The 27,249-nt window shown below is 45.0% G+C and overlaps 1 long non-coding RNA gene across 1 annotated transcript in view; it reads left to right on the plus strand.

Moving 5' to 3' along the window:
- The window catches only part of LOC111521662, a 287,063-nt gene extending 260,505 nt beyond the window's left edge, over nt 1–26,558 (plus strand). The window contains exon 9 of the long non-coding RNA XR_002725022.3: nt 26,505–26,558. This is a non-coding gene — a long non-coding RNA (uncharacterized LOC111521662). The remainder of the gene's footprint in view (nt 1–26,504) is intronic.
- The last annotated feature ends 691 nt before the right edge of the window (nt 26,559–27,249 follow it).

A 27,249-nucleotide genomic window follows, 5' to 3' on the forward strand; every position in this document is an offset into this window, starting at 1 on the left:
ACTGGTGTTATAAGTACCATGTGTTTGCCAATCCTGATGTAGAAAATGTTTTAAGTTGGTCGGGCAGATCATGGATGCCTTTAAAGTGAAAAGGTTTCTTTTTTTCTTGGAGAAAGATAACATGGAAATACCATTTCCTGCTGAAGATGAGCAATACATTTAAATATTGCTTGCTTTGATGAAGGTCTGTGGGTACGCTGCCCCTATCTTCCTTTTGTGGAAATCAAGGTAATGCAGAGAGCTTTGTAAGTATTTTCAAGATCTGGGTACCAACTGCGTGCATGCAGTGTCTGGGCAGAGCTTGAATGCCTTTGCTTGTGGCAAACTTACACTGTGAACAAGCCAATTGTGTGGAAGATGTAAAATGTTTCCAAGTGCATTTCTTATCTTGACAAACTCCTCCAGTAACAGCCAGGGAGCAGAGATGTCCTTTGCAGTCAAAGGGAGCAGGAGTTAACGATGGGAAGTTGGGATGCTAACAACCCCAGGCTCTCCGCCCTCTGTACTGCACAGTAGTCAGCGGAATCTTTCCCAGCCCTGCGGCTGGCACCCCGGAGCTCTGGGCCTCATTATACATGCTCCTTGTGCCCACTTTTCCCTGCTCTGCATTTCCTCCTTCATGTACCTGACATTTCCTAATGAAGATGTTTAGCTTCATTTCTCACCACCGGTGTTCAGGGCACAAGTCAGTTTCCACTGATGCTCTGGCTTCTGAAGGCCCCAACAGCATGTGGCCACCAGGATTTGGGCTCAGAGAGACATTCTTGGAGGAGTGCCCCCCAGGACCCTTTCGAAACAGCTCTGGTCATCGGTACCAGGCATGAGGACAAAGAGATAAACGTGGCCAGTTCCTGCTCTCCAAGAATGTCAAGTCCTTTTGCAAAGACCGACTCTCCATGAGTGACTCACACCACAGAACACCGAGTTCAGGAGTGGATGGGGATACGAAAGCATGCATCTGAAGAGGCTGCTTGAAAGACACAATAACGAGTATGTATGTTTTTCCTACTTTCTGATGCTCACGGCCTGAGGTTGGCAGGACCTGGACTTTTATAGTTGTTGTTCATTTTATAGACAAGGAAACCAGAGTTCAGATTGCATATCCATTCACTCATTCATGTAGCTTTTTTCTAGTACCCATTATAAGTCAAACATGTTGCTAAGTGCTGAGGATACAGAGATGCCACCCCTGAGCTGGAGATGCTCACATGTATCCCTGGGCACCCACAGCCACTCAGTGTCTGGATCTGGAGGCAAAGCAGTCACTGCTCTGTATCAAGCTCCCTTCTTAAGACTCTGTATTGTGTATTTCACTGGAATGCAACCACAAAGAGACCTTTCCTAAAATGATCTACTCCTGAAAACAGTGCAGGAGGTTTTGCAATATTTCTTTCTTTAACATTTCTCTAAAGCTTTTCCCTGAATGGAGAAGGGCCCCTGGCTATACAGATGCAGGTGGAAACTACTGGTGTGAAGTTATCCTGTGAACAAAGAAAGCTGACTTCCTAAAATTTCCCTGTTCAAATAGCTGTTGACATATCCTTGAAGATTTTTAAAAGAATGATCTATAAACACAGCACTTCAGAGTTATGTTTGCAAAGCCATCTATTATGTTTACAAAGAAGATCTTGAGGCTGGAATCTCTGAGCTCTGCAGGTGCCACGTGAACCCCAGCAGGGCATTGCAGATGCTCCACAGGATGGTGCTGAACAGCACCACAGTGAACCTGGGAGGCCCTGGGCTGCTGCTGTCTCTCCTTCTCTGGGTTGAACATCAAGAAAGTGCTTCTATGTTCTTCTCCCAACTTGTGCAAGGAATGACATTAAAGTTATTTTTATGACATTGCCTAACACAATGGCTAAGCCAGTGATTTGTTCAGACTCATTTTTACCACTTACCCCAAAAGTTATTGATAAGGATGTTTTTAAGCTAATGTAGAGAACGTTCTTATTTCGTTCTTCCAGGGTCAGGCTGTTCTTATAGAAAAGAGTGAGGTAATTTACGAGCACCCTTTTGAATGAACTCTGCCAGTTCTACAAAACAGCGCAAAACCTCCGTCTCACAGCACTGAGAAGACCATCCCTATGGACTCACAAAAGGCTCTCTGGACAGCCGTGCTCCTGTGACCAACAAGCCACGTGTCTGGGGATTGCCAGGAGAAGAAGCATTGCCAACAGATGGCTTTGCCCTTTCATGCACTGTCTTCCCCTGGGGGCTTGGAGGGGGCTTAGGAGGCAGAACCAAGAGTCTAAGGCTGAGTGGAGAATGGTGTTGTGGAACATGCTGTCCTGCCTGTCATTTCTATGCCTAATAAATATATCTGGGGACTCGGAGACAACCGAGAACCCTTCCCTCAAAGCCAAGGAGCTTAGCTTTCTCAACCAGAGCACACTGTTTGAGAATATTTAGGACTCAGTTATACCAAATGCATTTAGATTTTTAAAAATAAATTCTTAAACCTCTCTGCATGACCTGATGCTGTCCTGTTAGAGGATTGCAAGTGGTTAATTAACTGAATCTCATCGTTTTCAAGTAATATAAAACACAATCCAAGATAAAGCAGGATCCGATTATGGACATGGAATTGCTGTCTTCTAGGCTTCTGCCTGTGTGTTATCACGAACTCTTTTCTGAGGAAGAGGCTGATGACTCCAGCATCCTCTGTAGTGAAGGGCCACATGGAACTGTGAATAAAGGAGAACCAGAGGGTGGGTGAGGGGGACCTCCTGGCAGCCTCGCCCATTATTGAGGGCAAAGCTTCTGGTAGGCTTTGCTCATGTCAGGTGTTACTTATGAAGTGTCAACTATGAACAAAGTCTCAGACGTGCTTGCTGTCATGGGGTCCTTCATAGCTCTCCAGTGTAGCATGGCTGGTGTGGTCCAAGACTGGAATTCTAGTGCTGCTGCCCACTGGGTTGGGAAATGGCCATGTCTGCTTTATCTCGGGGGCTTGTTTCACCTGTGCTGGATCCACAGCCAGTAGAGTTCCTTGTGGGTTTTGTGCTGGCTTCTGTTGCTGGTGCCCAGTCTGATCTGGTCTCTGGTTCTGGCAGAGTCTCCTTTCTGACTGTCAGGAGGTAGAATAATGGCCCTCATGGGCCATGGGGTTGGCCAGCACAGTGAGCTCCTGGAGTGGGGACCCTCTCTCCTCCCACATCCCAGCGCAGCCCACACTACAACTCCCGGGTGGGGTACGTGTGTCTCTGTGGGCTCCCTCTTCAGCCTATGACTCCTGGTCCGTCTGTGTCCCATCTACCCTTGATGACCTTCTCCAGGGCCCTCAGGACACTGAGGATCTTCTGCAACATTAGCCTTGGCTCTGGGGAATATGGAGGGTGACTTTTTCCCTCTTCTGACTTGCTTTGTTCCTCTGACATTTCCAACCTGGGGCCGTGTCCAACCTTGGTGCCATGTTGTATGTGGTCATTGTCCAACGGGCTTTTGAAAGTTTTCCATCTGTATTTGGGAAAGTGCACACCAAGCTTCATTTTTATAGTATTCTCCCCAAATTTGTCTGTGATTCTGCTTCAGATTTGGTCTCATAAGTGAAGGAGAGAAAGGAAGAGAGTAAGAGAGAGAGAAGGTAGAGTTCCTCTCTTTCCCTCTCTGTTGCTTCTCTCAGGTTCCCTCCTGGAGCCAAGAGGATCGTGTTCCTCTCCTCCTTCCTGCCTCACAGGGCTTCCCCTGTGTCATAATCTTCTTCCTTAGGTGGCACTCACCTTTTTTCCTGGGGTCGAAATAAAAAACACAAAAAATTGGGAAAAACACACACACACACACCAAAAAGCCAGGATATTCAAAACACCAGAGGATATTTCAAAAAGTATCCTGGTAGTAAAACAATTAAAAGAGAACAAGAAATTTCTCCCTTTCCCCTTTCTTCTGAGAAACACATGGGAAAGTGAGTGGAAAGAAAGATTCCTCAAGGCTATAGACGAACGACCTGCACATCCACACATGGTTCAAGGTGTTGAGGTTGCACCCACCTGGAAAGACAATTAAAGGTCTCAAGAGAAAAATACTTTTCTTTGAAAGATATGGAAGTGCTGGACCTTTGGTTTCTCTTTTCTCTCCAGTTGTGTCCTGTGTTTTTGTGAAATGCCCTTTCAACTCTCACTGTCTTTCTCCGATCAAGGCCACCTTGGACCTGGGCACCAGATCAATAAGAGATGGCGTGAGAGGCCATTAAATGCCATAGCAGAGTGCCCCACCCGATTGCCTGTCTTGATAGGTGAGATCCTTCTCACCACTCCCTGCGCTCATCCTTGATGGTCAACCTGTTTCCCTGGGGGCTGTTAGTTATCTACCAGCCCAACATTATTTCCTTAGACCCTTAAGCAAAAAAGGTCACCTGTTCCCGGTTACCTGCACTGAAAGTTCAAAGGTTTTGTGTTCAGATGGACTCCCTTTTGGGGTATGAGCTGGTTTGAACAAATAGGAAAGAGGGCAGGAGGGAGAGCTGGGCTCTCACCTACCTACTGGGGGATTCTGAGCAAGGTGTTGAACTCTGCTGAGTCTCAGTGCCTTTCAGCAAAATTTGGCAGTGCAGCGGGGTGCCAAGGGTTCCATCCTGTCTTGGAAGTTGAGCTGCAGGCAAGGGTCAGGGGCCGTTTAGCTGTTAGGACTCGTCCGCAGCAGACTACATTGACTGTGGCTTTCCATTTTGTCACCATTGGCTTGATGTCATTTTTACAGAAGCTCTGCTTTTTTTAAAGGATATTATTTTTTCACCCAGCAACTTGTCTTGTGATGCTTTCTGTATTATTTCCTCCTCCTGCTATTTAGCACTGGCTTTCCGCAGGTGCTTCCACAGCCCACTCTCATCCATCAGAGTGATTTCCTCTGAATCTGTCTCTAGCAGGAGCTCCTTGGATGTCCTCCTTTTGTCGTGGTATGACCAGATGATTTTAGCAGCCCAGTCCCCACTGCTAATCCACTTGCAAGAGATGGACGCTTCTGCTGGATTCCCCTTTCCTCCTCCTGATGCCATTGCACTCTCCATTGATACGATCTAATGCTACACAGGCCACAGAACGTCAAAAGATTATGATGCCTCTTTCTTTGGAAAGTTAAACAAGCACCTTCCAATTTTTGATACTGCTTTTCTTCCACAAAAATTACCTGAAGAGTGGTTGATTTTTTTTCTCTTGAGGCAGTTCTCAAAAGAGAGAGGAGATAAGATCGTGTTATTGAGTACCATCCTTGTGCTTGGCCTTTGACCAGCTGCGGAAGGAATGCGGGGTCTTGCCTTGTGAACTCACATCAAAAAAAAAAGTGGATCAAATAGTTCTCCAGAAGTGTGGAGAAGTCTCTGCAGCGGCCTGCAGTGCTCCCTGTACTTGAATACTTTGTAAGTTGTTCCTTCCTAGTCATTTAAAGTCTTCTAAAATGTCTTTTCTTTCTTTCTGACTCACTTTTTGGAGTGAAAGGCCATTAATGCTAATAAAAATTACTTTTGAAATTTTTGATAATATTAATTTGATAATACCTTTGATGAGACTAATGATATAATAGCTACCATTTTGTTAGCATTGAGTATGCATTAGGCATGCTACATGCATTATTGTGTTGAATACTCGCCATTGTCCTGCAAGACAGAAATTACTAGCTCCAGAGTTTAGCTAGAAAAGCAAGGCTCAGGGCAATTAAGCGATTTGTCCAGAATGTTGAGCCAGCAACAATGGCAGGGTGCAGATTCAAACCCAGGGCTTTTTGACTTCAAAGTCTGTGCCCTTTCCTGTATTTTAAACTGCACCTTAATTCACATTTTTTTGTAAGTCTTTTCTCTTTCTTTGGTTTCCCTTGTCAGGGTAGATACTACTTCTTAGATTTTCATTAAAAGGCTTAATAGAAGTGGTAGGTCATACTTTGGGCAGCAACAGCCTGGAATAAATGGAACAGCACCAGCAGGTCTGAAATCCGGTCACACCTCAGAAGACTTGGTAGGCTTGGGAGACAGCCACGTATGCACACACACACCACACTGATTCACTTACATTATTTTAGAAAAAAAAATAGTTTCATTTTCAATGTGAGAGATTCAAATAATGCAGAAGTATACAGAAAAATATCACTCAAAGCCCTGAGGAAAATTTTTTAAGTACAGATGCCTGCAGCTTACCTTGGAGATTTTGATTGGGGAATCTGGAATGAGGTCTGGTGGAGGGTGGTTCTCTATTTAAACAAGCAGTAGAGGTCATTTTGATCCCCAGCCAGAGAGAAAGAGCCATGTCCTCCTCTGGACTAAGACTAGGGCTTGCAACAGTGATTCGACTCCTGGCCTATGGAGAGAGTCTAGAGGAGTCATCCTCCTCTTTCTGGTCCCTTCTTTTTTAGACAGAGTCTCACTCTGTGGCCAGAATGGAGTGTAGTGGCACGATCTCAGCTCACTGCAACCTCTGCCTCCCGGGTTCAAGTGATTCTCCTGCCTCAGCCTCCCGAGTAACTGGGACTACAGACGTCCATCACCACATCCGGCTAATTTTTTTTTGTATTTTAGTAGAGACGGGGTTTCACCGCGTTGACCAGGATGGTCTCAATTTCCTGACCTCGTGATCTGCCCCCCTTGGCCTCCCAAAGTGCTGTGATTACAGGCGTGAGCCACTGTGCCGGCCTCTGGTCCCTTCTAACCCTAGTGCTCTCTTTCTGAGGGGAAGTGGGGCTGCCAGGGGCAGGGGAAGGGAAGTACTAGAATAGAAAGTGAGGGTGGGACAGTCTTCGTGTGCTGTGCAATGTCCATTCTATCCCCTAAGACCCAATGCCTGAAATGTGCATGGCAAACCTTCAGTATATCTCAATTTCCCAGACAATTGCATTATCTTCTTTCTGAGATGCAATATGATGCAGTGAAGGGAATATCACCGCAGGAGTCAGACATACTTGGCTGAGAATTAGGTCTTTTCCCTTTACTGGCTGTGTAGGGACCCAATGGGAGCCAGTAGCCCTGCCATCAGACTTCTATGCTTGCATCCAACACGGCCACCTATCTGGGCAAGCTGTGTATCTCTAAGTCTTAAAATCCTTACTTGTGAAATGAGGATGACTAGAGTAGGTATTGCCTAGGTTTGTGTAAGAGTTAAATGAGATCATCCATGCACTGTGCTCTAGGTGGTACCTAAGAATTCAATATGTTGTTTATCTTGTGCAAGGTATTTAACTTCTCTTGAAAGTGAGCTCTCTCCTGAAATTTACCTGCAAAATTTATACCAAATGCACCTGGTTCATTGTAGGTAGGCAATGAGCTCTAAATCCCTTTTTCTTTGTTCTGCATGTGTGGACTACAAGTAAAAGTTTTAGGGCCAAGCCAAGATCCTGTGGTTTAAGCTATGGAGAGGCTTGAGATTTGCAACATTTGCACACAGATTTCCTTTCATTTGCCTCTTTAAGGCTACAGAATGCTCAACAGTGTCCCAAAGAGGCAGAAGGCCTTTCAAAAAGGGTAAATGCCTTGAAGATAGCACCACTTGGTCAAGTGGAGATGCCAGCTTATCCTTCTGTAGCCATTTTAAGGAGACCTGCAGACAGTTCTAAGTGGTGCAAGTTGTAGATGTAATTCATGGATACTCAGGTTATTTAATTTGATTAGTTCCCTGGAAAGATATCTTGGCTGACTAAAGCATAATAGAGACAGGTAGAAGACTGTCTGAGGAAGTTCCTTGACCTTGTCTGTATGTCTATTTGTGTGCATATAAAACCAAGGTATAGAAGAAAGACTAAATTAAAAAAAAAAAACCTCCAGAAACTTGTGGTTATAGAGCAGTTTCCCATCTGAGAGAAGCATTTGCAAAACAGCTTTTTAAACCCCTCTCTCCAACTTGGCCTGCTTTTCCTCAGTCTGTAGCTGCAACCTTGGCAGATCGGCTCATCCATCCTCGAGCCTACCCACAGGCCTGTTGCCCTGCAAAATCTCACACAGATGGGTGACTGTCCTCCTTTTCAGAGGTTTCCTGAGAAATAGATCATCCACATTCTCTGTAACCCATACCCACACCGTGTGCCTGGTAAGAATGTCTCAAATAGCATAGCTTTCAAAAGAAGAGTAGTTGGTAGTCCAGCTCCATGTTGGGTGACACGGATTATGCATCTTAGAATAAAAGAGGCATGAAAATCAAATATGTAAGTGTCAGAAACAACTGATTCAACTCAATGCCCCGTGACCTCACTGTTATTCCTGAGAATACCAGCTATTTTTCTTATGGAAAACCACCTTCACTTCCAGTCGCTACTTTTCAATTAGATCAAATGCTGCATTGTTATAGGTAATATGTAAGTCAGTTATATGATCAGGACCTGAATTTTAGGATATGAAAAAATACTTTTCATATCCTAGTCCTAGCTCTTAGTGTAGAAGAGTTAGCAGTTACCTCCTGGGTGTGACTTGAGTTGATCCAGAGTGCCCAGTATGTGAGGATTTTCATAACCCATACATTTTGAACTCCCCTGTTCCATACCCAAACACAAATAGGCTCTCATATTATGCCAGCATTTCTCCCCAGATAAACTGCATATATTTACCTGGGAGTTTTCAAACCTGGTGCTGTCAGATGACCCTAAGCTTGCTGGATCAGTGCAAAATCAGTGGCAACAGAGATGCCTGGCTTAGTAGAATAGAGCCCTCCCATCTGCTCTGATGGTGGGTCCCCTCTGGTCTCTGCTTCCGTACTGGGAGCTTTCTGTCCCTGGTTTCCTGATGCCATTCCATCTCCACACCAGATTATCCCATTATGATAACTAACATTACTGACCCTGTGTGGTCAGTGTCCCTGTCTGGCACACTGATATGGTTTGGCTGTGTCCCCACCCAAATCTCATTTTGGACTGTAGGTCCGATAATTCCCATGTGTTGTGGGAGGGACCTGGTGGGAGATAATTGAATCATGCAGACAGTTTTCCCGTACTGTTCTTGTGGTAGTGAATAAGTCTCATGAAATCTGATGATTTTATAGGGGCTTCCTTCTTTCCCTTGGCTCTCATTCTCTCTTGTCTACCACTATGTAAGATGTGCCTTTTGCTTTCTGCCATGATTGTGAGGCCTTCCCAGCCACCTTGGAATTGTGAGTTCATTAAACCTCTTTTTCTTTGTAAATTACCCAGTCTCAGGCATGTCTTTATCAGAAGCATGAAAATGGACTAATACACTGACCACAGAGGGTCATTAAGTGGTGGAGCTGGGGAGATAACGGTTTGCTCAAGTTCTCCGCCATTTACTGACCTTGTGAGTTAGGGCACTCTTGGCTGTAAGAGAGGACAGTGACCCAAATTTGCTGGAATGATAAGAAAGTGTATTATTGTATATAATAAGAAGCTTAGAAGTAGCACAGTTGTAGGTCTGTCACAAGGAGAAGCACAGGGATCACATCAAGAGAAGTCCACCTTGCTAATAGCTACTCTCCTCAGTGTGCCACCTTAGCCCTCTGGATGGCTCCCTCTTGCTCATAAGTGGTAACTGCTCTCCAGTGATCACAGTCAGACCTAGCAATGTCCAGATGCAAAAAGATGCCACCTCTTCCAAGTCTTCCTTCTTACAAAGAAAGGATTACTTTCTTGGGAACCTTTGAGGCCCTCCCCTCTTGTCTATCTAGCCAGATGATTAAATGCCTACCCATCAACCTTCATCAGCAAGAGGAATGTGACAGCCTTGGTTGGCATGTGATTCAGCTGAGGCTGGATCCATCTTTACCCTGGAGTGCCCAACCCCTAGGAATTGTACTAGAGAGGAGGAGGAGGGTAATGGCAATCAACAGTACCTACAGCTAATGGTGCAATACTGAACCAGTGGAGTTCCCTTTTTGGGAACTGGTCTGGGATCCCAGTGCCCAGTCTGCTTGACTGACAGCAATGGTCTGGGGTTCACACTGACTGCTGAACTCGTGAGACTATGGGCTTCACCCAGCACTAATTTAACTTTAAGAAAGAACATGAGAGGCACCAGCACAGCACACGCATCAACAACATAACAGAGGTCTTGGCAGTACCCAAGCATGTCTTGAAATCACTGTATACTTGTAATATTTATGCTCACAAACAAAGCTTAGTGGGCACAGGTAGCGATCAATTCCAGGGACTTGTGGCTTTTACACCTTGCTACTCCTTTCTCAGGAGTTGCTGACCAGAGTCTATTCTCAGTTCAGCCATATCTTATCAGCTACCATTTACTCATCAATCGTAGGTTACGAACTAAGCAACCTCAGTAATAAGGCCCTGCTGCTCGATCGGTATATAGCAATTATCTTGGATCCATTATGTCTCTATGAATTCCTTAAGTTAGTGTTGCAAGAAGGATTTAACGGAAGATCAAATCTTGGGTTCCCCTGAGGCCAGAGGAAAGGCGACAATAAGCTGTTAACTCTTTCCTTCCAAGATAAAACTATAAGATATATGAATAATTTTAGCAGAATGATAGGAATGTATGTGATAAAAAACAAGCAAACAAAAACCCAGAAAGGATATTACTGCCCTCACCCTTTCGTTCCTGAAACACCACATCCGCGGTGGTTTTTATCTTCTTTCCTTCCCTGTTTCCAGTTTCCTAGGAGATAGCCAGTTCTACCTTTTGCATGATCTTTCACTTAAATTTGGGTCCATTAATATCATTCCTCAAGATACTGAACAATGGATATTTCTTTTAAAATACTGTCAAGCTGCCAAGCAGTGGATGACTTCTGAGTTTTTTTTGAGGAAGCAATTGGTTGTCATGACTTGTCAAAATCCCCCGACCAGGTGAGCATGACCTCAAGAAGGTGACAGAAAGCCTTGGAGTGCAATTCCTCTTTCAGAAGGATTTGTGTGTTAAATAACTTCTGACTTAGAGGAAGTCAACTACTAAGGGAAGGACTGTCCTGTGTGATTTCAAGAAAGTCACTTATTAACCAGTCTCAGCCTCATTTTTTTCATCTTGGAGAGGGGGACTATATTACATGTTGTTTTCATCAATTTGGGCTGTCATAAGAGAATATCATAAGCTGGGTGGCTTAAGCAGACATTTGTTCCTCATGATTCTGAAGGCTGGAAGTCTATGATCAAGATGCTGGCCAATTCCGCCCTGGTGAAGGCCTTCTTCCTGGCGTGCAGACGGCTGCCTTTCCACTCTGTCCTCAAATGGTGGAGAGAGCAAGCAAGCTCTAGTTTTTCTTCCTCTGCTTATAAAGAAACTGATCCCATGATGGAAGCCCAACTCTCACGATCTCTTCTCAATCTAATTATCTCCCAAAGGCTCCTTCTCCAAATAGCTTCACTGTGGGGGTTAGGGCTTCAACATACGGATTATGGGGGGACACATACCTTCAGTCTATAACACCTGTCTTTCCTTGGATGGTTTTGACAGTTTCATGAGAGACCAGAGGAGAAAAACCCTTTGTCACACACAAAGTATTATTATTTGGAGGTGAAGAGACCCATTATGGTGTGATGATTTTCCCTCTCAAATTCCTATGTTGAAATCCTAGTTCCAAGGTGATGATACCAGGAGAGAGGGCCTCGGGAAGATGATTCAGTCATGCAGGTGAAGCCCTCACGGACGGAATTAGTGTCCTTATAAGAGACCAGAGAGCTAGCTAGCTGACTTTCCGCCATGGGAGGCCAGAGCAAGCATCAGCCATCTGCAACTCAGGAGAGGGATGTTATCGAGAATCATGCTGGCACCACGATCTCAGACTTCCAGCCTCCCGAACTGTGAGAGATAAATATTTGTTGTTTTAGTCACCCAGTTTATATGGTAATTTGCTATAGCAGCCTGATTGAACTAAGACAGGACTGCACCTGTTTCTGACAATATCGTAAATCACCATATATTGGTAAGAGAAAGAGAAATGACTAGTTTCCACTTTGTGTCTCTTGGGAAGAGGAAGACAAGACCTTATCAACTTGTTTTGCAGCAACACAAATGCTCAGCCTAAAGGACTTGTGTCTTATAGATACAGGTGGTTAGAGGCCCATTTAACTCTTCTCTCCATGCCACTGACACCAGACCCACATGCAATCTATGCACCGGTGCAGGAGGCAGGCCCAGGAAGAGTTAACATATTTTGGAGCATGTATCATGAACTAAGCACCTTAAACACGTCATCTGATTTACACCTCAGTAAAACAGTTTGAAGTAAAGGGTGTTAGTCCCATTTCGCAGATGAAGAAATCAAGTTTTGGAGGTTAGAAAGCTTACCTCATTAGACAGAAGAAAGACTCTGCAATGCTAAAGCCCACGTCTTTGCAGCTCACCACGCTGCCAAGCCCCAGAGCACTAGGACCACCTGAGCTTAAGAGAGAGAGCCCCGTCCTGCTCAGGAATCCTGGCCCCACTGTGGTTCTGCTCCTGCCTGCTGTCATGGCTCTCAGGACTAAGCATCTGCCTGTTCTTGAGCCCTGTGGCCACCTCGGCCTTGGCTACTGTCATTGTTCTTCTGTGCAGTTTAATCACTGGCCTGTGGCTCCAGAACTTTTAGACATGACACTACTTCCTTTTACAGCCCACTTCTTAGAAAAGTGGAACATAGCTGGAGCTCTATTCACTTCTAGCAGACTTCCCTAATGCCGGCTTGCCTACCTGGACTTTCATATGATCACAGCCTGTGTCCTAAGTGACCTACCATTGGGTATCATTGGATTGAATTTCAGCAAGGAGTCAGAGTCACCTTTTCTAGAGCTATGCTGGGCAGTGTGCCGGGGAGGGAATAAGAATGATTCCTGTCCTCAGAGGCTCAAGGTCAGTAGGGGTGCAACAGATTAGATGATTGTTCAGCAAATATTCACTCCCCTGCCCCACCATGGGAGGAGTCTCTCCTGCTCCGTTCCCTCTGAGGCTGGGCTTAGCCATGTGGCTGTTCCAGCCTGTAGAACTGGGTGGAAGTTTCAGTGCTCCAGCCTGTGCTGAGGTCCGAGGAGGCCTTGTGTGTATCTGCTTGTCCTTATGCAGTCTGCCATCACCACGAAAGGACTGTGCCCAGGAAGCCTGAGGATGGGAGACATGGGGAGCAGACCTGGAGTGAACCCCAGGGGTGGCCAACCCAGCAGACCCACAGACCAGAGTGAGAAATAATACTGTCACGCTTCAGAGATTTTGTGTTGTTTTCCAGCAAAAACTGACTGGTACCTGGGGAGATGTGATGATGATGATAGAATGTAGCAATAGCATCACGTATGGAGGGGCCCAGAGGGGCGTGATGAATGGCGTCTTTCCCCGGGCACAGCGGCAGCTGCTCTGGTTCCTGCATAGCGTGTCTCGCTCTGGTGGGGAGCTGGATTTGCTCCAGTTCTCCCTGCTCTGCCCCGCCCTACTGTAGTTAACTGGGTTATTCTTTGAAAGACACGACAGTCTCTTCCAGGTCCTATGATTTAACTCCCCTCACTCATCCTGTGAAGTTAGTGCTTCCCTAGCAACCTCCAGGCAAGTCAATTATCAGCCTCCGGTTCGGCTAGAAACACTGCAATTACTCAGGAAGGATTATCGAGCAGTGCACATTTTAACCTTAAATGTTATAATTATGTCAAAACTTAAACGACAATCGTTTGTCCTTTAGAGAGCATTGTGGGAGATCTGGAGATCTTATATATACATATATTTAAAATGCAGTTAAACTGCTAATGACTCCTTCGCTGGATTTCGATTCTGAGGTAACTGTGTTGGTGGAGCCATCCTAGTAATTATCGAGAGAACAGAATGTCAACAGGGCAGCACCATTAGGAAGCGGAAGGCAGTTCTCGGGGGATCCCAGAACAGCTACACATAAGAAGCTACAGAGATAACGTGGCCCAAACCCAGCACTGGTGCATTTGTAGTCCAGAAAAATAAAGGGACATGCCCAAGGTCACACAGCTGTTTGGCTGGAGCTAGGAACTAAGATTATGGAACACCTACCATGAGGTTTCTAGTCTGACTCATTTTTTGTATTACTGCATTTTAATCCCTACAGTAAACTTATAAATACTATTGTCTTTCCCACTATTCTATAGCTGGAGAAACTGAGGCTCAGAGAAGTTAGCATTCAACCCCTCCCGCCCCACTGGCAGACAGCCTTTTCCGGTGGCTGCATGCATTGAAGCCCACCAGGATAATTTTATTAAATTCAGGGTTTCAGATCTCAAAAGCATTCAGATACCATCCTGTACTGGACTCCTATCTATGCCTCTGATCACTGGTCACCTACTGGACAGGTTGCTCCTTCAGTTATGCAGAAGTTGGCTTGAAGTGCTATCACATGATTGGCCAAAAATTGGCTTTTGTTTGGCCCACACAGTGTATTAAATTAGAACAAAACAGTTACCAAATTTGAAGGCAAGGTGCGATGGCTCACGCCTGTAATCCCAGCACTTTGGGAGGTCGATGCGGGTGGACCACGAGGTTGGGAGATCGAGACCATCCTGGCCAACACGGTGAAACCCCGTCTCTACTAAAAAGACAAAAAATTAGCCGGGTGTGGTGGTGGGCGCCTGTAGTCCTAGCTACTCTGCAGGCTGAAGCAGGAGAATGGCATGAACCCAGGAGGAGGAGCTTGCAGTGAGCCGAGATCGTGCCACTGCACTCCAGCCTGGGCGATAGAGGGAGACTCTGTCTCAGAAAAAAAAAAAAAAAAAAAAGTTACCAAATTTGAAGAGTGTACTATTTCACACAAAAGTCTCAACTTCCTGCATCTCTTGAAAACATTGGAAAGGCTGGCAACACTAACATTGCAGTTAGAGAGGAACACTAATGTCTCCACGACTCGCAACATTCCCCTGCTTCACATCTGTGAGTGGCCTGAGTTTTGCCATCTGCCTGGTCCCTGGAGACACTGGCATTCTGCAATTTCAGACCTGTGCGGTGGTGGGGGTGGGCAATTCTTGAGGGAATGAATGATTGTTTTCTCCTAGGCGGGTTTTTGTTGATCCGCTAGGCATTTCCCCCAGTTCACAACTATCCTTTCCTTCCTATGTTGGGGCCTTTCACAGGGCCTGATAGGAGACATGGGGGCCGCCATTTTGGTGACGCTCCTCCTTCAGCAGGTGATACAATTAGGTTTAACCATATTATGAAACGGCCACTGTGAGGGAGTGGTATGCGTTTTGGCCAACAAAGAAAAAAAGAAAAGCATTTACTCTGAAAAGAGGAAGTCTTTATTCACTCACCTGGGGAAACAGATTACTTCCAGAGAATTATTTACTCACTGTAAGAGCAAAGCCAGTAACAAATAATGAAAATAATGAGGACAAGAACAGCACCAATAATAATAATAATGAGTAGGTTTATGAGAGTGATGTGTGGCCTTCCAGGAGCCTTTGGCTGTGAGGTGATAGCATTATTCTTCCTGCAAAAGCTTCAAATGTGAGAAGTGTTGGGAAATTAGGTAGACATGAGGCTTTGCTCATAACTGGAGAACACCACTTCTTTTCAGTTCGTATGCATCTTTATCAGGTAAGTCTTCATGGAGCAACTTTATTTAACTAAGCATGATCTTTCTGTTATATTGAGTGTATCTTTCATGAGATGGTGATTACAATCCCCATTTTTTCCTCCAGCATGGCCATGACGTGTGCAAGGCATTTCCAAGAATGAGATTTCCTCTGACATGTTCAAAAAAGGCAACCGTGTTTCAAAAACTACCATAAACTAAATTAAAAGGCAAATATCACAATTTCTTCTCATATTGGGTTTTTGAGTAAAAGAGATTGGGTTCTAATCTCAGTTCTGCCATTGCTTCACTCGGGGTTTTGTTTTAATCTTAGTTTCTCCTTTTTTCTTTCCTCGTTTCCTTTCTCTCTCCTTTTCTTCTTCTTTTACCCCCTTCCTTTATGGTTTGGCTGTGTCCCCACCCAAATCTCATTTTGAATTGTAGTTCTCCTAATCCCTACATGTGGTGAGAGGGACCAGGTGGGAGGTAATTGAATTAGGGGGGTGGTTCCCCCCATGCTATTCTTGTGATAGTAAGTTCTCATGAGAGCTGATGGTTTTACAAGGGGCTTCCCCCTACGCTTGACTCTCATTCTTCTCTCTCTTACCACCTTGTGAAGACAGATGTGTTTGCTTCTCCTTCCACCGTGATTGTAGGTTTCCTGAGCCCTCCGCAACCCTGCAGAACTGTGAACCAATTTAATCTCTTTCCTTTATAAATTACCCAGTCTCTGTCCTTACAGCAACATGAGAATGGACTAATACACCTTTCATTAAATTAGTAGTTATCTCAACAGTTGAAAAAATGTTTTTACAAAGGTTTTGAAGCATTGAAGATAATGAATTATTAAGAACTAGATATTTGATTTAAGGATCACACTTCTTTTGCTCTTTTGACTCCGTATCAACATTCTGGAGTTGGTAGGGCTTCTCCCATTATCTCTATTACCCAGATGGGGAAACTCTTTAAATGCCTCTCTTAAGCTCCACTGTGTGATTTTGTAAAATGTTGGGTCTAAGACCCATATCATTAACTCGCACCTCTCTGTGAAATCTGTAAACAGCTGGTGCTGATGATATTATGAACCCCTCCAAGTAGAGGCATGGTCTTCAGTCACCCAGAGGAGGCGCTCCAAGCACCACTGTAGCACCGGCCTGCCTGGGACTGTCTGCCGATCCCGCTGCACCCTAGCTCAATGAACTGCAACAGACTGGGGGAACAATCTAGCCTCAGATTCTACATCTGTAAAATTCATGGGGTTTTGGTAAGAACTGAATGGTCAATACAAATGAAGCTTTTCACATAGAGCCTTGAACACAGAAAGGCCTCAAAAATGATGTTTGATATAATTATTCATTGCAATTGCCGGTGTTGTTGCTTTGTTAGGAAAATGATCATTCAAGAGGCCTGAAGGAAGACTTGTGTTGGAGCCTAAGATGGAAATATAAAGGTTTTGAATGTTGTTATTGTTGAAAATACAATTAATTTTCCCCAAAAGCTCTGAATAGATGATGATTTAATACCTATATTTATGGTGAGTGAATTGTGTTGTAGAACTATACATCCTAAAAAAAACCCCTAAAAACCTGTTTTCATGTTGCAAGTAGATAAGAAGTTTTAAAATCCAGAAAAGAATAATTTTTCCCATGATAAAGTGAGAGGAATAAAACTCCTCTCACTTTAAAATAAATAGGAAATACATACACTTTATGTTAGTTCTTTCTTCACAGCTCATTTTATTTCTTTTGATTCAGGATTAAGCACCAGAATCCACCAGGTTGAAGTGGTCAGAAATCTTCAGTTGGGCACCTGGATAAGGATATATTATATTAGTAAATTGTTTTTTTAATGCACATACTTCTTTTGAACTGGAGATTCTAAAGGAATTTTAATGTTTTCAAGTAGAAGAACTGTACTCAGTAGTCTTGGACTGCCTAAGAAAATATCCCCTGGATTCTGTCCTGGGGACATTGCTGGGGGTTCAAGTCCACATCTGGACACAATGATCACCCTATTGCGAAAAAACCCCAAACAAATGGCAAGCAAGCAAACAAAAACAGACAACCCAGCCAACCAGTCAAACAAACAAACAAACTCATAGAAGTGTGGAAGAAAGCTGTGCTACAGAGAGTTTCTTGTGTTAAGTTTTTATGTTCATAATATACAGTGAAGGTGAGAACATGATTTTTTTTCCTTTACACAACCCCTTTTCCTCCTTATTAAACTTTGAGATTTGATTTTATTCTGCAATGAGTTAGCTTTTAATCTCAAATGGTAGAAAAGGTGACACAAGTGTATCTGTGGATAGATGATTAGGTGAACTTAGAGGATGCACATGGCAGAGTTGTGTGTGTGTGTGATGTATGTAATGTGTGTGTGTGTGTGCACAGGAAAACATTTATTTGAATGAGCTGAAAACACATCAACTCTAACTGTTTACTTAAGCCAAACATGAGCATGTGAGAGCCTGTCACTTTGAGGGAGTGGAACATCTCTAATGTCTTTTTATTATGGGAACAGTTCCATTTCTGTAATTGAAATGTCCCATCTAGTAAAATAAAACCATGAACTTCTTTCAAAGTTAATTCTTCTGCCCGCCTTCTGCTGGGACCTGCTTTAGAACAGAAAGGCTGAAGTTAGTTGGATACACGATGGGCTTCTATCTGCTTCCCCTGCCTTATTCTTGACAGTCCTCCAGCTGTGGCTCCTGATGCCTGCAGAGTTGGAGGTGGAGGCAGAAGACAGCAGAGATGGGGCAGAGAAGGCCTCCCTTGGTTGGTGCAGATTTGATGTGGCACTGGGGCCGTCTGGATGGCTGTTGTACAACAGCCACCTTATCCTCCTCTGGGGCTCTCTTGTGACTCTGCCTAAGGTTCCCTGCTGGGCACTTCAAGCTGCAGTTCTTGTGCTGTGAGTTTGGTCTCCTCTCCAGTTGGCACTCGTCACTTACTCCAACCCTCTGCCCCTTTCGTGGACCCTCCAGCCTTCCAGGAAGCCTTCCTGGGCAATTGACTTCATTCATCCCTGCCCTACTGTCTTTGGAAGTGCAGCTCACCCTCAATGCAGTTTTTCTCTCCTTCACCTTTGCTGATGTGGGTCAAGAGCCTCTCACCCCTAGATCTCTCACACTTGTCTAAGATACCTCCTAGACTTCACAGGACATACAGGGCCACCTTTTTGGGCATGCAGCCTGGACAATTGCACAAGGCACTGCACTCAGAAGGGGCTTGTTCTTGCTTTAATGGTCTGGTGTTGCCATCTTGAAGTTTTTAATAATTTTTTTTGAACTTGTGTTTTGTAAGTGAAATCTAGTGGGACAATGGAGCATGCACACATCTGCTGATGCCCCATTCACAAAGAGGCTTCATGATGCCCATGAGTGCAGAATTCTGGTGAGAGTTCAGAGAGACTCTAAGCCAGTACAAGGTAGTATGGAAACCGCCAGCTTCCATACAGTGCTGGCAGAAAATGCACATATTAAGAGTGAAATAGAAACAGTTGAGTTTGTTTTGTGCAGGGTTTCCACTCTTCTGGCCAGAATGAAATATGTATGCATGTATAAGCTATGAAATGCAACTGTATTTGAAGTGACTTCACATGTGAGTTCAATGCTCTAATATTTGCACGTATAACTGGCATTGTTCAATGGAGAGAGAAATGTTAACATTCATGCTAATAATTTAAAATTGTGATTTTTCTTCACTTAGAACAACATTAAATGTGTGTGTGTACGGGGATATACAGATGAAACTTAGCTTTTTCTGTATATGAACAGCAAGGCTACAGAGAGTTTCTTACATCTTCATATTTATAATGTACAGTGGAAACAGAAAGTCTTATTTTCCTTCTATGCAACCCCCTCCCTCTGTATTAGACTCCAAAATTTGATTTTATTCTAAAGTGGATTAAGTTTTACCCCAAATGGTGAAATAGGTGACAAAATTGTGTTTGTAGAAGATGAGATGAACGTCCACGTGCAGAGGGGTGTGTGTGTACGCCTGTGTGTGCGTACACGCACGGGGACACACAGCGCTCTCTCAGCATTGTTTTTAGTACTCCCTGCAGGGAGGAGTCGTGAATGACATTCCAAACGCATCTCAATCTTCTAAAATGCTTAAGTCATCTACTCTCCTAACAGGATCTCCAAGCTGAGGAGAAGTGATTGCTTCCATTGGCCCTGAACAGAATATCAAATATATTTGATGTTCAGAGCACTTTATCCCAGATTAGGTCTATGAAAAATCAAAGCAAATTATATTTGGCTTAGGAATGGGTGGGACTTTTTTCTAAACACCTAAAGCAGTGTTTTTTTTTTTTTTTTTTGAGACTTGTCAAATATTTCCATGTAGTAGGCCCTTGGTGAATTCTGTTTTCACCAGGAGCTACTTTCTCTCTTTTCAGCTCTAATCTGAGGACCACAGGCAGACATCCTTGGCAATGGGAGGGCCCTTCTTGTGGACTCAGGCTTAATGACTTGAGTGAAGTCCAGCACTCTTGTGCCTGCTTGGCACTGGTGGCCAAGAGAGGGAAGTGTAAGGAGGAGGTGGGTTACTCATCTGTGTGGCCGCTGGGCAGACACGAGGAAGTGAGTTCAGAAACCAAAACCCCATGTCAGAGGTGGCCATGAGACCACCAGAGCCTCTGTGAACCCCCATCCCAGGCACTTGTCATGCTTAACACAGTGAGGGGAGGCAGTGTGAGGTAATGGACAGGTGCCCCGGCTTTGGGGTTAGATCTCCCTGTTATATTTCTAACCCTGTAACTTTGGGAAAGAAGTTTCTTTAACTTCCTACATCTCAGTTCTCTCCTCTCTCTAAATTGAGAAAATACATAGTCCTAGGGTTGTCCTGCAGATGAAAACAGGTAAGTATGCCTCTGTGAATCCTCCAGCACAGTGCTTGGGACAGGGTAGCAGGTGTTCAGGAAATGACAACCACCTTCTCCCTTCCCTCTTTCCTTAGCCCTGACCAGAAGTATGGTACTCACCTGCAAGGGGTTTTGAGGGCTTGGGCTGAGACTTACACTTGAGTCCGTGAGACAAACATGCAGGAGAGGGTGTTTCAGGAAGAGGAACAGCAAAGGCTAAAGTGAGGAGCTGTGGAAGGGCATGGCAAGTTTGAGGACGGATAACTAAGCAAGTGATGTGGTGACAATGTCATAAAACATTGCTGGGGATGAGCCTGGGAAGCTATAGATGGGGCTAGATTTTAAAGAGTATTGAGAGCTCTGCCAAGGAGTCTTACTCGATCCTGTAGGCTTGATGGGATGGGAGATGAGGGTGATACTATGACATTAGTGCCCTAGAGTCATTGTTCTTTGACAGTTTCTAACAAGGAGCAGTTCTATGGCTCTATAGGGAAACTCTTACGGAGGAATTTTAACCCCCTGATAGCTGAGGGACAGAAACATACTGAAGGGAGAGGCTGAGGGCTTCCCAGGACCCCACAAACATAAATTACCAAACTGCTTATAGCTAAGACCCCATTGCCTGGAAACCAGCTGACCACCATGACCTCAGAACCTGGGAGCTTTGACAGCTGGATTCTTGACATGCATTGATTTAAAGCTAGAAACCTACTACTTCATCACCTTCAATGTGTTTCTCAATGTCTCCTTTCCTGATTGTGGAAGGCAGGTAAATTATGTGCTTATTATGTGTTAGGCTCCATGCCAGGTCTTCTGCCTTGAATTCTGTGCTGTAATTCTCAAAACCACTTTTCAGGACTGACACCATTCCCTATCTTATAGCGGAAATACCAAGACTCAGAGAGATGAAGCAGTTTGTCCCTAGTCACTCAGGTTATAAATGGTGCGGCCAGGATTCACGCCATGGCTTTCTGACTATAAAGACCTGTTTATTTTACTGCCACTTCCATCCGTCTTCTGTCCTGTGGCCAAGGCACCCTAACATGACTTCCTGCGCTTGTGGTCCTGAGGCAGGTTTGGGTGCCTGGGAGGGTGGGGGAAGGGAGGGAGCAAGCTCATGGTGGGACCATCTACAGACTTCATTGTCCTGGAGGGTATGCTTTTGGTCAGTCTCCATTTATTTTCAAGGTTTTGTGAAGAGCTGGTGCTTTAACAAATCTGAAATTCTAAAGGCATCAGAACTCTGCCGAAAAGGAAGCGTCCCAATGTTCTGTAGGTCCAGCGGAACCCTAGTTCAGAAAACCCACGACTGGCAGGGCTGCTGATGTTCACCTCACAGCTACAGGCAATGGCCATTGGAGGCACCTTCTCAGCCTTCAAGGCATCTGGGGGCTGTCGACATAGCTGGGACTTCATAAGCCATACTGAATGTGGCAGCTTTTCAGGGAGGGAACCGGGCCAGAAACATTCATAGTTAGCTGTGTATTAGCCCAACCTCAGGGACTAAAAAGCCCGGCCGGGGCCAATTCTGGAGAGAAGATGTGCTTCCCGCCTCCCCACCGGCAGGCACCTGTCTATGGAATGTCACAGGGAGGTGGCACAGAGCAAAGCTCCCCGCAGGCTCCCTGTCGTTCGAACCCATGGAAGATGATGCTGCCTTGCAAAGGATAGTCATGGCTACTCTGCCCCCCTGCGTGCCTCAGTTTTCCCCATCCCCAACTATTGTACAGTACTGCCTTGAACAGGAAAAATGATGACTTTTAGGTGAGGAAAAGGAGTACCCACAGCCTTGGTAAGAGACTGGAGGGAGGAGGCTTGGGGGTCGGGGATCAGCCTGTAGTCTAGTAGAGACCGTGTGGGTCTGAGTCCACAGCTTCCAGATTGCAATGGGACAGAGAGGCCTGGCTGTGCCCTGTGTGTGGCAAGTGAGTGATGGCAGGTTGAGGGTGAGATAAGTGCCCTGGGTTCTGCTTCTCTGTCTGGGGCTGAGCTTGCCCAAGAAGGGACAAAACCATAATCAAAGGCACAAATTGGATTCTCTAGAAACTTTGGCATCTGTCCTGCTGCAGGCCTCTGACCCCGCTGCCCCGCCTGCACTGCCACCCCTCAGCACCTCCTGGCCTGTGTCTCTGTGGACCTCCAGCCAGTCTTGTTTGATATAACCTCCTCTTACTCTACATTCTTCTTGAACAATGTCCAGTGTTGTCCCTTCCATCACGTGGGAAAGGAGAAAAGGGTTGGAGCATGTTCCCCACATCAGTGCTTAATGGTTTGCATTGTTTATGTCACTTAATTCTAAAAATAATCCATATGGTATGCGCCATTTCATAGACTGGGAAACCGAAGTTCATGAAGTTTAGGCAATTGACCAGTATCTTTTAGCTGGTGATGACATTTGAATCCACTTCAAAGGTTGTATAACACTTCCTCGCACCAGGGAAAGAGATCCAGTGTTGGGGCATTTAGCTGCCTTTCCTCCTCTCCCAGAGAGGCCTCCTTCCAGAGACTTACAAAGGACTGCGGTTCCTCACCTCCCCAGGCACTCCTTCCCTGCATAGCATCAAGAGGTGTCCCTGTGCAGGGTAAGAACCTGGCATAGGGGTTACTTTGTGTCCCACTTCTGTCTCTTTCTAGCTGCATGACACTGACAGAGTTACTTAACTTCTCTTGGTCTCAGTTACCTTATCACTAAAGGGAACTGCAGGGGTAGATGGTAATACCCCATAGGATTATGTTGAGGTTTAAAGCAAAGAGTGTGTGCAGCATAACTTGTGCTGTTCCTAGCATCGAGTACATACCAATGAATGGAAGTAGTCATTGCCAGGCAATTTTTCAGCACATCAGTTTAGTTTGATCCATATCTAGGAACACTTGAGTGCTGAGAGGTAGAGATGCTGTGTGATGTAGTGGAACAGCCACTGGACCCAAGTCAGAGCAGTCGGATACGTGTCTGGAATCAGCCACCTGCTAGTCTGGGAGTGTGGATGAGACATGGACTCACTCCGAGCCTCAGTTTTGTCTTCTGTAAACTGGGAGCTCAGCAGTGACCCCTGTCCCATGTGCTGACCCCATAGGGCTGTTTAGAGGATCTACAAGGTGATGTCCATGCCAGAGTCGTACGTAGAGGAGCTGTTAGTGCTGCACAAAACTGGGACAGGACCCTGTTCCCGCCCTGGAGGAATGCTTGGTGTGATTGGTGACACTCAGCTAGGAAACTCGGGCAAAACATTGGTATCACACCAGGGCTGACATGTTGCTGCAGACAAAGCTGGACATTCTGGCCCATAGCCTGCTGCTGGCGTGAGGCTTGTTTGGATTTGTGGGTCCTCACTGCAGATGGAGGAGCTCAGCAAAGTTCTTGAGGAGATTTTTGCTTTCAGGAAACAAATTCAATTCCTATCTTTGGATTTCTGTTGTCTTTCAGGGCCAGCTGGGTCTGCCTGAAATCTTGGCCGTCACTTGAGGATATTTCCGTGCATGTGGAGATTATTCCAAAAAAGTCTTCCTGCTTCTCTGCTCCTCTTTGCCTTTTCCAGCTTGTCCCAACGTTTCCAGGCGAAGGGAAAGTGGAATTCGCTCTCTTCATCCCTGTATGTGAGGTGTAGTGTTAGACGGTGTGCATATGTTTTTATGTTGCATCTCCACAGCATTGTGACCTGGTGGATATTATCATCAGTTTACAGATGTTGAATCAGAGTCAGAATCAGTAAATTTAAAGGAGAATTTTATTTCTAGGTTCACATGCATGAAACGTATGACAACATATAACCTGTGTTGACTTTGGGGTGGAGAGTTAACATTTAAATATATTCTATCTGGATTGTAAACGTAAAAAGGTGAAATAGAGTACAAGTCCACCCTCTGGGCAGTCTTAAGACACCAGTCCAAACCTGTTCGCAGACATGCACCCATCAAGAAGGAAGCCTCTGCAGCCCAGCGTGGCTGTCAGGTCAGAACCACACAAACAGGAGGAGGGCGCTCGGTGGTCGGATGAAGTAAGTGAAGTCTTCTGGCTTGGCTTTTTGTCCTCCTTAAGTCAGCCTTTGATTCAAATCTGCCGATAGTTAGTAAGGTAAAGGGACTTGCAGCAAGCGGGACACATCTGGTTTCTGTCCTGCCATGGTCGGGAACTGAAAACTCCAAGGTCTTTTGGCCAAAGGAGGGTTCAGTGCACTGAAGGCATGCAGGACTTTTATTTCAGTTCTCACAGATGAGGGAACTCAGGCTTGGAGAGGTTGAATAACTCACTCAAGGGTATAAGCACAGGAGCTGGTAAGCAGCAATATCAGGCTTTAAACCATCCTAAGCTGCTACTTCTATGCTTAGCTCTGTATTTTCTCCAGAAAGTTCCCTCCATCCTGTGCCTTGGAAGACGTCACACAGCTGTGAGCTCACCCATCTTCCAGCCTTTACCCCATTGACACACTGACTCCTGCACTGCCTATTAGCATACCATGTGGGGGTGGCTTATGTGTGGCATTTGTGAAGTTGGTTGAAGCACCACCCAGGGAGTGCAGTTCGTTTTTATAAACAGATAAGATTCTTGAGGATAGGATTTATGTATTCATTGAACAGATACGAATTGTGCATTTACTGTGTGCAGACACCATTCTAAGCACAGGGGATAAAGCAGTGGACAGAAGAGACACATTCTGTTGTTTTCCTGAAATGTATATTTTAGTGGAGAGCAGACAGAGAATGTAACTATCCACAAACTTGCTAACTAGCCAGCTAACCAACACGTCCAGTTTGCCAGGTGGTAGAAGTGCCATGGAGAAACAGAGCAAGAAACGGATGGGATGGGAAGTATCACTGGGGGAGGTGTTTACCATTTAAAAAGGCTCAGACACAGCCTGCTGCAAAATGACATTTGAACACAATCTGAAGGAGATAAGGGACAAGCAACAGAGATAATGCGAGGAACCTGGAGGGCATTATGCTAAGTGAAATAAGCCAGGCACAGAAGGAAATACTGCGCGATCTTACCTGCATGAGTACTCTAAAAAAAATCAAACTTACAGAGGCAGAGAGTAGAGTGGTGGTTACCAGGGATTGAAGGCCGGGGTTCAGGAAATGGGGAGATGTTGGTTAAAGGGGGCAAAGTTTCAGTTAAACAGGAAAAATAAATTCTGGAAATCATCGTACAGCACAGTGACTATAATTAATAATACACTGCCCGAAGAATAGATTTTAAATGTTCTCATATCAAAATTGACAAGCATGTGAAGTGATGGATATGTTAACTAGCTTGATTTCAACATTCCACAACGTATACGTATTTCAGAACATCATGCTGGACTCCATAAACATTTGCCAATTAAAAAAAATGTAAAAGAGATAGAATGGGATGAGCACTCTAGGAAGAGCGCTTTGCAATTGCAAAGGCCCTGAGGTAGGAGGTGCGGGTCTGTTTGCTAGTGGAGGGTAGGCTCATGAGACTGGCATGGATCAAATGGGACAGGTGTGAGAGCCAGGCCAGAGAAGTGACAGGCGGGATAGAAGAGGGGAGCTCCAGGTGGACATAAATCATCCTGTTTAATTTGTCCTTTGTTGTGAACAAGACAGGGAGTTAGAGGAAAGTTCTGAACTGAGGAGTGACATGACCTGAGTCACATTTTAACAGGATCCCTCTGGCTGCTTCGTTGGGAAATACCAGAAAGAAGAGGTGCTCAGAAGTTAGGAAGCTATTGCAACAATCCAGGCAAGTTGGTTAGTGCCCAGGACTATATCTGCCCGAGTTTCTTTGTGTTCCAGTCTCCTCCTGCTATAGCTCAGAAAGGAACGCTTGGCAAATTGTACATGCTCCAGAAAAACTTGTTAGAAAACGAAAGCAAGAATGGCAGTGTTGTGTGAGTGTCAGCGTTACTGCTGGGATCCAAGCCTCAGCTCCGCTACTGTGCAAGATGTGTGGCCTGGGATATGTGACTTTACCTCTCTGTGCCTCAGGCTCCCAATCTGTAAATGGGAATAATAACAGCAGCAACTCCATAGGCTTTTTAATGGAGGTGGGGGCGGGGTGAGAATTGCATGCAATAATGTATATGAAGTGCTTAGAATAAAAGGGCATGGACCATAATCAGTGCTCAATAAATATCAATAATTACCAGTGCAAGAAATGGTTTTATGCACATTTGTTGAAGAAGACAGGAAAACGTTGAGAGAAAAATAGAAATCTCTGTGAATTATTGGTGAATTTGGAAAATTCAGAATACTCACTTTGCTGTATTTCCATTCAAGCCTTGTGATTTTCATCTACTACATTTTTCTTTCCTGTTATAGAATCAGATGTTGTTTTTGGTGATGTAAGTTACCAGGCTGGTGGTCTGATCTGGAGGAACTGGGAGGTGAGTTTCAGCCCCTCCCCCAGTTTCTCTCCATTGCAGAGCAGCCCTGTGTCCTCTTCCTTTGATCAAGCCTCAAAGCTTCATGGCAACCACATTTAACGTTTATTGCTAATGTTATTAGTTTCTAATCAGAGCCTACTGCGATTATTACCTAATAGCTATTGCTTTGCACTTCCAACCAGATGTCAAAAATAATGAGCCAATAAGACTGCTATTAATTTAGACTGAATGACAATTTTAGGCCCTCGGAGCTGAAGATTAGGGGCCTCATAAAGCAGGGCACAAAATTCGAGTGCTCAAAAGTAATAGCAAAAATGGTGAGAATATGAATTAAAGGTAAGTGTTTCTAATTTACAAATGAAACATACAGCTTGGAATATCAATGTTTCTCCTGCATTCTCCTACGATGAATGGAGCAGTCCTCATGGATCCCAGCCTCCAGGATTTGGGTAGAATGGCTCAGAAAATTTGCTGTCTATAGGAAGAAGAGATGATATTAGCATAGATCTGTTTACCATGGTCTTGTTTGGTTCCAGTGAGAGAATGGGGCCAGGTCAGCAAGTGCCTGGAGAGGAGACCTTCTCCCAACATCACGCATTCCTCCATGAAACGCGTCTCCATGTTCTGACAGGCTCTGGTGCATTCTGATTGACCTCCAGATGCCTTTCCCGACATGCACC

The sequence above is a fragment of the Piliocolobus tephrosceles genome, chromosome 11 (assembly GCF_002776525.5).
Source record: "Piliocolobus tephrosceles isolate RC106 chromosome 11, ASM277652v3, whole genome shotgun sequence".
Classification (NCBI taxonomy): Eukaryota; Metazoa; Chordata; class Mammalia; order Primates; family Cercopithecidae; genus Piliocolobus; species Piliocolobus tephrosceles.